Here is a 12,498-nt window from a genome sequence, read left to right as displayed (position 1 = left end):
CCTATGAGGGTGTCTCACCTTGATTACTTACAATGATCTTATTTTGAGTATAAAAATCGTTACGATATAAAGTTGTAGAAATATAAAACTTGCGTCAAAGGATTCCTCATTTTAGCCGCAAAGATATGTTTTCTGTCTTTAATAAATACGTACACTGTAAACATATTCTAGTCAAGATGACTAGAGTACATTAGTCCAAACAATGCTTCTAGTCACTTGACTAACTTTTGGTCCAGTGACCAAATAGTTCTGGTCATATGACTAAGTAAACCTGGTCACATGACCAGTTTTTACTAGTCATTCAATTATGCCTCTATCGACCAGGCTTTAGTCAAGCGACCTAAACGATTAGTCAAGATGTCAGTTGACTAATTCAATTAGTCACATGACCAGTTTTTACTAGTCATTCAATTATGCCTCTATCGACCAGGCTTTAGTCAAGCGACCTAAACGATTAGTCAAGATGTCAATTGACTTATTCAATTAGTCACATGACCAGTTTTTGCTAGTCTTTCAAAAATGCTCTATCGACCAGGCTTTTGTCAAGCGACCTAAATGATTAGTCCAGCAGTCACTTGACTAATCCAGTTAGTCTTGCCCATGGATAAAAGTAGTTTTTCTATACTAGTTTTATATGACCCACCACGGATTCGAACCTGCGACAACTCCCTTATAGGTACAAAGCTGTCTGTTGAGCTAACTGGTGGGAACAATTCTTGGATATAAAACCTGATTGGGCCTTAACCACTGCTAGACCATCAAGCCCTCTCACATGAAAAAAAGAAAGCAAGAATTTCTGTATTAATTTGGAATCACATTTTATATTTTCTCTTAAACACTACATATGCTTCACCTCAATAGTAAGTACAAAAGAGTGTCTGATTTCATCAGTAATTGATGAATCAGAAAACCCAAAGGTTTAGTGGTTCTGATGCCGATGAAAGTTTATGAAATAAGATAAGTCAGAATTTGTTATTGTTATATACCTGTATTGTACTTATTGCCAGACAACTGAAACCAAACTGAAGCTGATCAGACATAAAGTTGTCAGTTGCACTCATGAATATAAATGAAATTTCAGTTTCATGTGGCACTACTGTACCAACCTACCAAGTATGAAGGTGATCAGACATATATTTGAAAAAAAATATCGACATTTTAAGAATTTTATTACAAGCCCCACCCACATATTCATGTACTGGACAACAAAAACAATGAGGTCCATGTAATGATAATGTAGCATATCTACAAGTTATTCAATACATTTACAGTAATTAAATATATTGTTTTTAAGATTATACATACACTTGCAAACATGCTAAACTGTAGATTACCTGGCCATCGTAAACAAAACCAAAAATTAATGCCTTTATTGATGTACATATAAAGTTGAAAAAAAGTGATATAGTTGACTCTAGGCATTTCACCACCCCACACCCTCTCCAGACAAACACATGGGGATCATACGACACAACCCATATCCCCAACCCAGAACGGAACCCTTACCACCATACCACCTGCAGCCTCACCTACCATCCTACAACCCTGATCCCAACATCACCCTACTCATCTGACAACCCCCCCCCCCACCTGACACCCATCAGATTTTACCAGTTTCACACCTTACTACCAACACATTAATCTACCCCACTCACATAAGATTTCCCTATACTCTATAGGTACATGTACAGTAATACCAGATTATTAAGTTCATTTACTATTTTCACTATAGACTATCCCTTTAATTGTCTGAGCCAGCTATTTATGCAACATACATATACACACATACCCACACGCAAACTTGATCAAAACATACAAACATGCCAACTCATCACAACATACACATATGCCAACTTAATTGCAAAGGTTACTTTTTTTCAGTCCAGTTTAATTTGTCACTGGACTACTCCTTTAATGGCCTGGCTAGACAATTTCATGGTTTTATAAAGCAAAACAAATATAGATAAGATCAGCAAGCTCCCAAGAACCAGGAAAACATGTCAAATGTGACGAATGACAGGAGTTTAGGAATGAGTGACAACAAATGCTATATGGCCAACAAACACATGAATATTAATGAGGTTACATGTTATTTTCATATGAAAATGTAACTATTATTATCCACCACCAATCAACAAAGTATGGAGATGATCGGTTATACCGTTGCAAAGTTATTGACATTTTAAGAATTTCACTTTAACTGCTGCCTACTCATATTAATGTCATGAACAACAAAAACAATAGGGAACATCTACTAATCATGGAGCATGTACTAGTTCAAAATGACAGTAATTCAACATTTAATTTCTAAGATTTCAGGTTTACAAGCTATTTCTAGCAATTAAGAATTAAGCCCCACCCACTCATAAATATTAATTAGATGAAATTCCATTGTCATGTGACAATGAACCACTTACATCACCATACCAAGTATGAAGCAGATCGGACATACCGTTGCGAAGATCTTGACATTTTAAGAATTTTACTTTAAACCCTACCCACTTATTAATATTCATGTGATGGAGAACAAAAACAATAGGGAACATCCACACATCACCAGTCCAATATGACATTGATCCAATGTGTCGTTGTTGAGATATCGTGTTTACGAGCAAGCTGTCACATCACACACACACACACATACATGTTTGTGTTTCGTTCAGACCGAGGACCCCATTGTATTTTCCATTGTTCAAATCCACGTACCGTAACATTAACAATACCCCATACAATAGAATTCTTCCGAGGACGTGGTGATTCTTTAGAAATCACAACCGAGGACCTGAAATTCTTTTGTTCAAGTCCTCGGTCAGATAGCAAAACAAACGCACCCTCACACACGCCAACTTGATCGCATAGGTTACTAGGCCTTTCGGCATCGTAACCAAAAATAACAACATTTTGTAAGTCAAAACTAACACATGCAACAGCTCAAATGATAATGAAAAAATTTTCAATGACTTATTATTTGCAAGTTAGTTACAGTTTTATAACACCTTAGCCTATTTTGACTCATATATGCTAGTGCAATTGATAGGCAGTATTCTATGTTATAAATGTGATGACAGTTTGAGCCAAAAAAACTGTACAAAAAATGGTAGGTGCCTGGAGCAGTAATTAGGCCATCAATTTTTAGCGATTTGCATGTTTAGTTTCTCCAGAATTTTATTGACTGATTTATCTGCCGGTGTAGTATCATCAACATTCAAAATGATTTTTTTAAAAGCTGAAGGGTTTTCTTCAGCAAAGGCTCTATGCCATATTTAGGACATAGAACACTGCCAAATAATTGCACATGGCTGCGAACAAACTTTTCAAAGTAGCTACTTGCAAGGTTTCCACTATCACAGTGTACTCTGGAACACCTTCATCCTCTGTCACCTGGATATAAACTGGCACTTCTGACAAGTCTGTAACCTGCAAAGATATTAAGGTATATGTATTCAATATACAGCGCTTTCCAGTTTCAGAAAATGGGAGGGGTGGCTGATCCACCATGATGGCCATGAGTGACCAACAAACAAATATACTCCACCAACGAAGGAATCAAAATAAATAATTTCTTAAATATTTTTTCAAATCAATTTACAGTACAGTACATCGTATTCACTACAAGTAATACTATTTTTGATGATATAAATAATAGCAGAGTATAAATGAAACAACAGAGCTAAATGGTGCACTGGTTCCGTGTATTTTAGAGAGAAATGAATATTTGCCATGAGTAATTATGACATCTTGTTACAGCTAATTACATCATGGTAGGGATTCATTCCACTAGATGATTTTAATACACTTGGGGCTGATCAGGAAATCCACATTGGGTTATGGTTACTGCAACTACAGATTGAAATCTGTCCAACATTCTGTTCCAGTTATCACATACATACTAGTCTATTCTACCTTTGTGATGATGCCCTTACTATATTTACAGCTATGAACACTCCCAGGTCATACATGTGATATTTAGTTAGGGAATAATGATCAGATGTGCGGGCCTTTGTTGCAGACAGGTTTTCAGGGCCCAAATATTTCAAGGCCCCCCAGAAATAAGGATGCCAAAAAATGCCCCCCCCCCAAAAAAAAGAAGGATGCCCCAACAAATGTTAGGGCTAAACCAATTTTAGGGCAAATTTGTATGAAAAGTATCATTTTGAGTGATTTCATAAATTGGCCCATATGGTCTACAGGTGACTTAGGCCCCAAAATCCTAAAAACCCAAAGGAGGCACTACCTAAGTACCACTGTGAAAAATGCTCAACACTGCACCATAGAATTCATAGGAAAAGAAACATTTTGTGTTATTTCAGGCGGAGTTCAGAGGTTCAAAATGGCCCATATGGCCCATACATGACCTTTGACCTAAAATTCCAAACACCCCAAAGGAGCACTACCAAAACACTATCATGACAATTAAACTCTAAGCATTGTGACAATACAATCTGTAGGAAAATATTAATTTTGAGTTATTTCCTGAAATAGCCCATATGGCATCAGACCTAAAATTGCTGAATACCCCAAAGGAAACACTACCAGGGCACTATCATGATGAACCCTCGACACTGTAACATACAATATCAGACCACCTCTGATGGCCTTGACCCATAGTTTACATACTGTTGATTTAAATAATACATTGGGTACTTACCCTATCCTCATCTGCAAATACAATCATAGCACCCAACTTCTCATTCAGTAGAGTCGGAACTGACAGAATTGCTGCATGCATTCTAGACTCTAAAAGAAAAATCAACAACAGAATGTTAAAGCATTCATAACATCATGACATTTCAGAAGAGTGATATTATGTCATATTTGGTAACATCGATAGGACAAAAATATCACAGATTCACTCATCTGCAGTCCGGAGAGCAATACTCAATACTCGATCAATTGCTTAGGTGATAATATTAAAGTAGAGTACTAAATACATCACAGGTCTTATTTTCAGCAAAGATATTTGTATCATTTGATAAGGTCTAGGCTACTTAGCTAAGTAATATCAAGTATGAGCTCAACCCAAGCAAGCATCTTTAAGTTATGCCAATTGTTCAGTTATTTTTCGTGGGCCCCTACTGGCATGGGCCATAAAAAATGATTGCATCCATGTCATTATTTCAGCTTGAGGGATTCAAGACAATGATAACTGATAAGGAACATTTGAAGCAAAATATAGAAACATTAATGGAAAAATATCAAATACTGAGATTGTATTGAAAGAGTTGCTCCATTTGTCAAGAATATGTATCAGTTGTCAAACTCGTATCTTGGACCCAAAGCAGATAGGTTTCATTGATACCTACAGATTCCTGAAGTCCGAGAACATGTTTTCCCTGAATTAACAACCATATATCATATTCTGAGGTCTTCAGTAAAATGAAGATAATAGAGAGCAGACTAGCAAGCAGATTGACACATGAAAATTTGAACCTTAGGATTCAGCTGGCAACAGAGCATGAACTAGTGTGAAAGTTGAACAAGGAAGATATTATTTGAGAATATGCAGACAGTGATAAATTGAAATGCCTCTTGTTTCCAAAGTAGAGTAAGTAGACTAGATTTCCATATACTCAGCTTGTAACAATGTAACATTGCATCATATAAATGGATCAAACTGCATATCGTGTAGCCTATAATACATATAGGCATATAGGGGGAAGTGGGGGCAGGTTGTCACATACCACCTACTTCCACCCATGGATTTGCATATTGAACAATATATTTTTGGAAATTGGAATAGACATTCTATATCCATATCCATAACTTCAAACATGTTATAATAACCTTAATAACAATAAAACGTTTTTATATAGGGCATTCCGTCCAAGACCACAATGCTGCAATGCACTGCACACAGAAAAAATATAATTATACAAAACATTACCCATATTGCAAATATAAATGCTAATTCAGAGTTGATTTTTTAATTTTTTTTTTTAATAATCGAATAAATTTGCAATAATCAAAAGTTCAATTTCCTCTCAAATGTTACCTAAATCTTCCAAAAACATCTATACCCACCCATATCACATACGAGCAGTCAGCCCAATGATTTAATTTGATTTCGGGACAATCAAGGGAAGTCAACAGTCTTGAATATAACTTCAAAATTAGGCCCTTTATCCCCTCCACTAAGGGGCCCATGATACTGTACCAATTTCCCTTTGTTGAACACAGACACTTGTTTGTACCAAATGAAGTACTTCACAGCCATAATTTATGCAATCTACCGTCAATACACAGCCTGTCTCGTTATCATCTGAGCACTTGATTGTGTTCATCCATGATCATATCTGGCAGTCTGGGTTATCTGTGGTACAGGGTCTTTCACAGGGTCCATCCTGATCCTTATTCTACTGAACTTAACTGAACTCTGAGGGGATTCTAGCAGGCAATTTCTAGAATTGTTCAATTTGTTTTAGCATGATAGGCCTCATGCCATACCGGTGTATGTGACAAGGATTTTTCTCCCTGAAAATACAACCCCCCCCTCCCAGATTTACTGAAATTGCTTTGATACTTGATTGAGACTCTATTTTATAAGGAACTGCTTGATTTCAGAGAATATGCTGACCACAAATTCAACTTTTCCTGCCAAGAATTAGAAAAGTGATTTAAATCAGTGATTTAAAAAAAAAACACTGATTTAAATCAGCATAATTTAAAATCACACAACCCTCTGCTAGTAAGTCTTAACAAGGTCCTAAATTTACATATAGATTTAGCCTTTCAAACATATGGTGGTAGTTGGTTTCAGAGTTTAGCAGCTGCTGAAAAAAGAACTCTCACCGTAAGTAATGGTGCTGACATTTGTACAATGAGTGTTGTAGCAGCATTTGACCTGAGAATATGTACCGGTTCATTGATATTGAGAAGTTTACATAGATAGTATGGAGCAAGTTTATTTAATATTTTGTAGGTCAAAAGCATTAACTTACACATGATACGCTTCTTCACTTGTAACCAGTGGAGATTTACAAGGATGGGGGTTATGTGTTCACTTCCTAGATAAGGTAACCAACCTGGCAGCTCGTACAACGCTGGAGCTTATTTGGCAGTCCATAAATGAGTCTGTTGCAAGAGTCAAGAGACAAATGCGTGCACTAGCCTTTTAGTGCTACCACAGTCTGAGTATGTATGGATGCGCCCTATTTTCCTCAGACTGTATGATGCAAGACGACAAACGTTAATGTCTAATGAAGGTGTTTATTTTTCACTACCATACATCTGAATGGTTATACCCCCTTACCAAGACATATTTTGCATCCACCCCTGCCTCAGACTTTGCTCGTAGTCCATTTTGAAGACCCAGCACATACCTGGGTGATGATCACTTGAACAGTGAATTACAGATTGAATTGTTACTAATGTACCTTAACGGGCACCCTCGTCCTTCTCCATGGATGTATCTATGACAGTGGGATGCTTCATCTTCAAAGTGCAGCGGATTATGGCATCTCCATACTTGGAAAGCCCTTCACCAAGCAACTGTGCCATTGTCGTCTTTCCTTCAAGTCGCTTTAATTCAAGTAGTATCTATGGTTAAATGAGATCAATTAGATTATACAGTACATATGGTAAATTCACCTGAGAAGTTAAGAGATCGCTTAGGACTAACACATATTCGGGATTATGTTCAGAGACGTAGATTGAGATGGTTTAGACATGTCGAAAGGGATGGAAGATGCGAATTGATAAAGAAGTAGAGAGAGACTACTGTAGCTGGTCAATGTAGGAGCAGTAGGCTCCCCAAGTCTTGGGATGAGGACATGAGGTTTTGCGAAGTGATCTTGCTGATAAAGGTATAGATCGGGCTCTAGCTCAGAATAAAACAAATTGGTTTTCTTTTTAAGGGGGAACATCCCCCCTACAAATTCCCAATAGCGGTATCAGCAAAAAAAGTGTGGGAATCCTGCAATCGCGCTGCTTAGCGCAACACTGTCTTGAATTGATTTTTGAAAAACAAAGTCGTGCTTCGAACAAGTGGTGGGCATAAAGTGAATATATTCAAATGTCCATAACTTTTGAAACCACAAGATTGAATTTTACTTTTACACAGACTACTGTATAATAAATAATATCTACCAAGACATATTAATACAGTACCTCTTCATCTTCAAATAGCCAAGGATAGACTTTCTTAACCACTTCGCTAGTAGCATCCTCTTCCACAATTAAACGACGTCTATCTGCCAATGTGATAGACATACAACTTTTGTTATTTGTTCACATCCCTAATGTTCATGTGCATATTTTGTAAAGCATGTGGGTAAACATGTACGGTACGATACCAGTCACAATTCAACTATTTAATCACATCCCATTACTAAAATGTACAGTAGAAATGGAAGTGAAATTACTATGCAGTGATACAGAAGCCTGAATGCATTTGATACCTGTATGGAAAAGAAACATGTGCAAACATTAATCAATCCGCTATGGTAGCTACATTTTCATTGGTCAAGTGTACAATGATAACCAAATACATTTATGTTTGAAATTTTAGTATTTCCAAAAAGTTGAATGAAACACCCCGTAAAAGATGTCCTATTTTATTTCCAATGGAATTAGGGTTAGCCTAGGGGGATCAACTGCGGTTCACGGTACCACAGGTAAAGCGAGGAATATTCCATCTTGAAAAAAGCCTAGTCCAAGGCTATATGACTCCCTACAAACAGCTACAACAAATTAAACACCCACCCACCTTTGTTCTGAATCGGAACTGTTTTGTACAAACTTAAAAAATAGCAGAAAAAACTGTCCTAACTCATGCCGCTAGAATATATAACCAATTTTAGCCAAAAATTCCGGACAAGTCAGTGCAATTGTCCAGAAATATTCCCCCTCTATATTACTGACAACTAGGCCTATAAATTGATATGACACAGCTGTGGCAGCAATAGGCTGTTAGATTGCTCCAAGGTCCCCAATGTTTATTTTGGAAGGGGGAGTGTATTCTCCTGTGAATTGTTAACAGGATTGTTGGATAGGATGGTCAGTGGACAAACTGGTAATAAAAGATTGGCGTCATGTTCAGTTGATGTTTCGTATGAAACATAGGCCTAGCCTCTGTATTTTATGAAAACTATTTAGGGCTAGGCCTGGGGGGGGGGGGCTATAGGGCCCTAGGAATAATCAGCTTATTTAGTGTAACAGTTTCGCACGCAACTACACAATCCCATACACACTATTCTAGTTAATTCGTTATCTTAGGGTGACCCTAATTGGAGGCTAATCCTTAACTCAAACCTAATCTAGGTATAAATAACATGGCCTAGAACCTAAGCCTAGGCTATGTCCCCCCTGAAAGTGCAGGAGAAACACTGCTGTGAATTTATCCGCCTAAAATATTTCAAGAATAAAATAGCCAAGGTCCTATCCCCCTAAGGCTAAAGTTTCTAATACAGATTATAAATATTAAGTTTAATTTAGGTTTGTTATTTTGTAAAGAAATAATCCATTGCAAACATGAGAAACGCGTGAATACCGGGGCCACCATGATACTGTAAATATACGGAGGCCTACTGTTACGATAAACTGTGCTGTACAACTACTACAACTACAAGGCAGCTTAACGTCATTAGGTTTAACGTTAGGCAATTCGCCAATAGCTACTGCATGATAGGCCTAGCCTAGGACCTAGATCTTAGCTTGTTCGTACACAAGTTGGAATAATCGAAAATACACACTTTATGGTCTAATATACTATATACTTTTTAAGTGACTAACAAACGACACTGGCCAAAGGCCCAAAGAAAACTGGTCTAATATACTAACCTTGCAATGGTTACTGACAATATCACTGGATGATAATATTTTTTTGATTTTTCGTACCGTAACCGTCTGGCTGCTAACTCCCTGTTGTACGTTCCTTGCTCGTCGTGTACGTATGTGTACAATGTACTATAGTTCAGTGCAGTACGCTAGGCCGTACCGTGGCGCTACAATTGTTAATATTTTCCCGCGCTTTTTCATGTGACGAATATATCAACCTGATTGACTAGTGAGTTTCGTCCCAGTGCTGACATTTATTGTAGGACCAGATTAAAATAGAACTGTGACCATTATGTTCTGGTCAGGCGACCTTTTGGGTTAGTCGTGAAGGCATCTCTACCAAGATTATGGCGGGATAATCGTTGACTAACGTAAACCAGTCGATATGACTAGACTTTAGCCTCGCTTGACTAGATTGTGTTTAGAGTGTATAACAACTAATTCAGTGGTGAATCTGGTTAAGTTAGATAGTAACTATGTAAAATTCACGAGATTCGACAACCAATTGCATACTTTAAAAGCTTAACGCATTATAATTTCTTACAGAAAATGCAGACACAGGGAATTTAAAACATGTTTGACTTGCATGTATAAAATAAAATCATCCGAGCGATTTCAACTGCTTTGAATCCATTAAGATTACAAGTTAAAAGGTTATGAAAACACTACAGACATCAGCAGACTTTCATCTCTCGAAACTACAAGTTAAATTATTTTTTTATTGTCAGGTAGCCATAAAGAAAAAAAAATCATTGTCAGCCTGGTCATTTTCATTTTGAATCAGCACATATATTATTCAAATGAAACACAAACAAGTGCGTATGCTCGGGTTTTACTTAGGAACAACTCCTTGTTTTGATTCATAAACAGCGCTCCTCGCTTTACAGACAGATGCGCGAAGGGTTGCAATAAATTCATCATGTTTACTGTGAATAATTGTCACAATACCGCGATCTATCGATATGGGATTTGTACCTGTTTTACATAGTTTTTTATTTGTTCTTATCACTTTTTCATTTTCCGAAGATATTGATTGTGATTATCATTGTCAAGATGGACCTACAGTAAATTCAACAGACTGTTATGTGGTAGTAGGCTGTGACTTATCGTTTCCAAATATTTCATTTTCATATATATATATATATACAGATTAGATTTGAACTTCACCGAGCTGGCCACCGATGATGTTCTTCGAGCTCCGTTTCTTTACTCTGGAATGTTCAGGTATAATGAAAATTTTACTTATGATCGTTATCAATTTCAAATTGAATACCTTTTTTGTGATAGTGATTATTGGGATTGCTTTTTAAGCTTTAATTTCGCAATCCTAAATATCCAACTAGACGATGCTGGAACTTATCAAGTTGACATAAAGTCTACAAACAGCGAATGGACTGTCGGCCTGACTGTATTGCAACACACATACCGTCTATTTGGTAAGCTCTGTCTAACATTTATCTACTCATACCCATTTATGTATGACTAAAAGCCGTCGAGTGTTAGCGACACATGCTCAGAGTAACCAAAACCATATAAACATCTGGCAAAACGTTACTGTAAATTTAAAATTCTTTACATGCATTGATGAAAGAAGTTATTTTGAGTGAACAAAAAAAAACGGACTGAAATATCCAAGTGATTAGCTGTTCGAGAAATAATAAAAAAGTTTAATAAAAAGTAATAAAAAAGAAAAACTTTATTCGTTAGCAAGGATGACATCATGTGTCTTTTCGTTTTCTGAAGTGAATTTGAATATATGTCCACATTATAGAACTACCATTATATACGGATGGTTATTAGGTAAGGTGGGTTAGAGGACATTCAAAATGGAGACTGATATTCAGTTCTTTGCCAAATTTTGCAATATTCTTTGAAAACGAATTGACTTCTAAGTCGGCTTGGACTCTCGTTATCGAGGTGTGCATAGTTAATATAAATTACCAGATAACGGCACAGTGAACAATGCGATTAATTATATTCAATAAATTATTCAATATGTGACGGTGAAGGATTGTACCAAGAAAGCAATGGAAGGTAAATAAAGGTCTCACCATTTGTAAGTGCGTTTTACTAATCTTCCTGCCATATGAATCCACGAGCCTGTTGTAAAACTGTGATAAAGTAACACTGAAAGTAATTCGATGCAAATGATCGAGTGCGATGAATATGTTAATTCTCCTGGATGTGAAATATAATGCCCAAAAAAAGAAAAACAGAGTAAAAAATCTGGATTTTTTGTTAGTACCTCATATGGAAGATGTTATTTTAGCCGTCAATTGATGATGTGGTGTTAACTACACTGTTGCATCACATTTTGAATTCACTCGTCAGGTCACCAGAGCAGATTAAAGTAGAATGATGCTCACGAATTCAGTTTTGTTCAATGTTTCACGTGAGAGCGTCATCACTTTCAGGTACAGTCATTCCGTTTTGGATGAATGTATCACTTTAAAAATGATGAATATAATGTCTATATGCTTATGCTCTGTCGGTGCTTCATTTCAAGCTCCACGTTGCATTCTCATTCTCTGTTTTTCTCGATATAACTCAGTATGAAATTATAGTAATGACATTCGTCACATACTAAAACTTAATTTGATGTTACTTGAGGGTACTGTTTCAAAAGCCACGTATAAGCATTAAATTAATAACAAGAACACGAAAGGACAACAAACGGTTCATACACACACATCCTTAAAAAGTATGTTTGTCATTAACTAACAT

The 12,498-nt window shown here is 36.6% G+C and overlaps 1 long non-coding RNA gene across 2 annotated transcripts; it reads right to left on the bottom strand.

Moving 5' to 3' along the window:
- Positions 1-214: 214 nt before the first annotated feature.
- On the bottom strand, positions 215-10,206 carry LOC139975691 (uncharacterized). Of its 2 annotated transcripts, XR_011795831.1 has the most exons (6): positions 9,778-10,206; positions 8,107-8,189; positions 7,374-7,536; positions 4,649-4,737; positions 3,328-3,417; positions 215-767 (listed from the first exon to the last, which is right to left on the bottom strand). It is a non-coding gene; the product is annotated as an uncharacterized lncRNA (long non-coding RNA). The 2 variants fall into 2 exon arrangements; XR_011795830.1 differs by lacking the exon at positions 215-767 and having other exon boundaries at positions 802-3,417.
- Positions 10,207-12,498: the final 2,292 nt, after the last annotated feature.

This window comes from Apostichopus japonicus, chromosome 11 (assembly GCF_037975245.1).
Source record: "Apostichopus japonicus isolate 1M-3 chromosome 11, ASM3797524v1, whole genome shotgun sequence".
Classification (NCBI taxonomy): domain Eukaryota; kingdom Metazoa; phylum Echinodermata; class Holothuroidea; order Aspidochirotida; family Stichopodidae; genus Apostichopus; species Apostichopus japonicus.
This window is presented reverse-complemented; position numbering and strand designations above follow the sequence as displayed.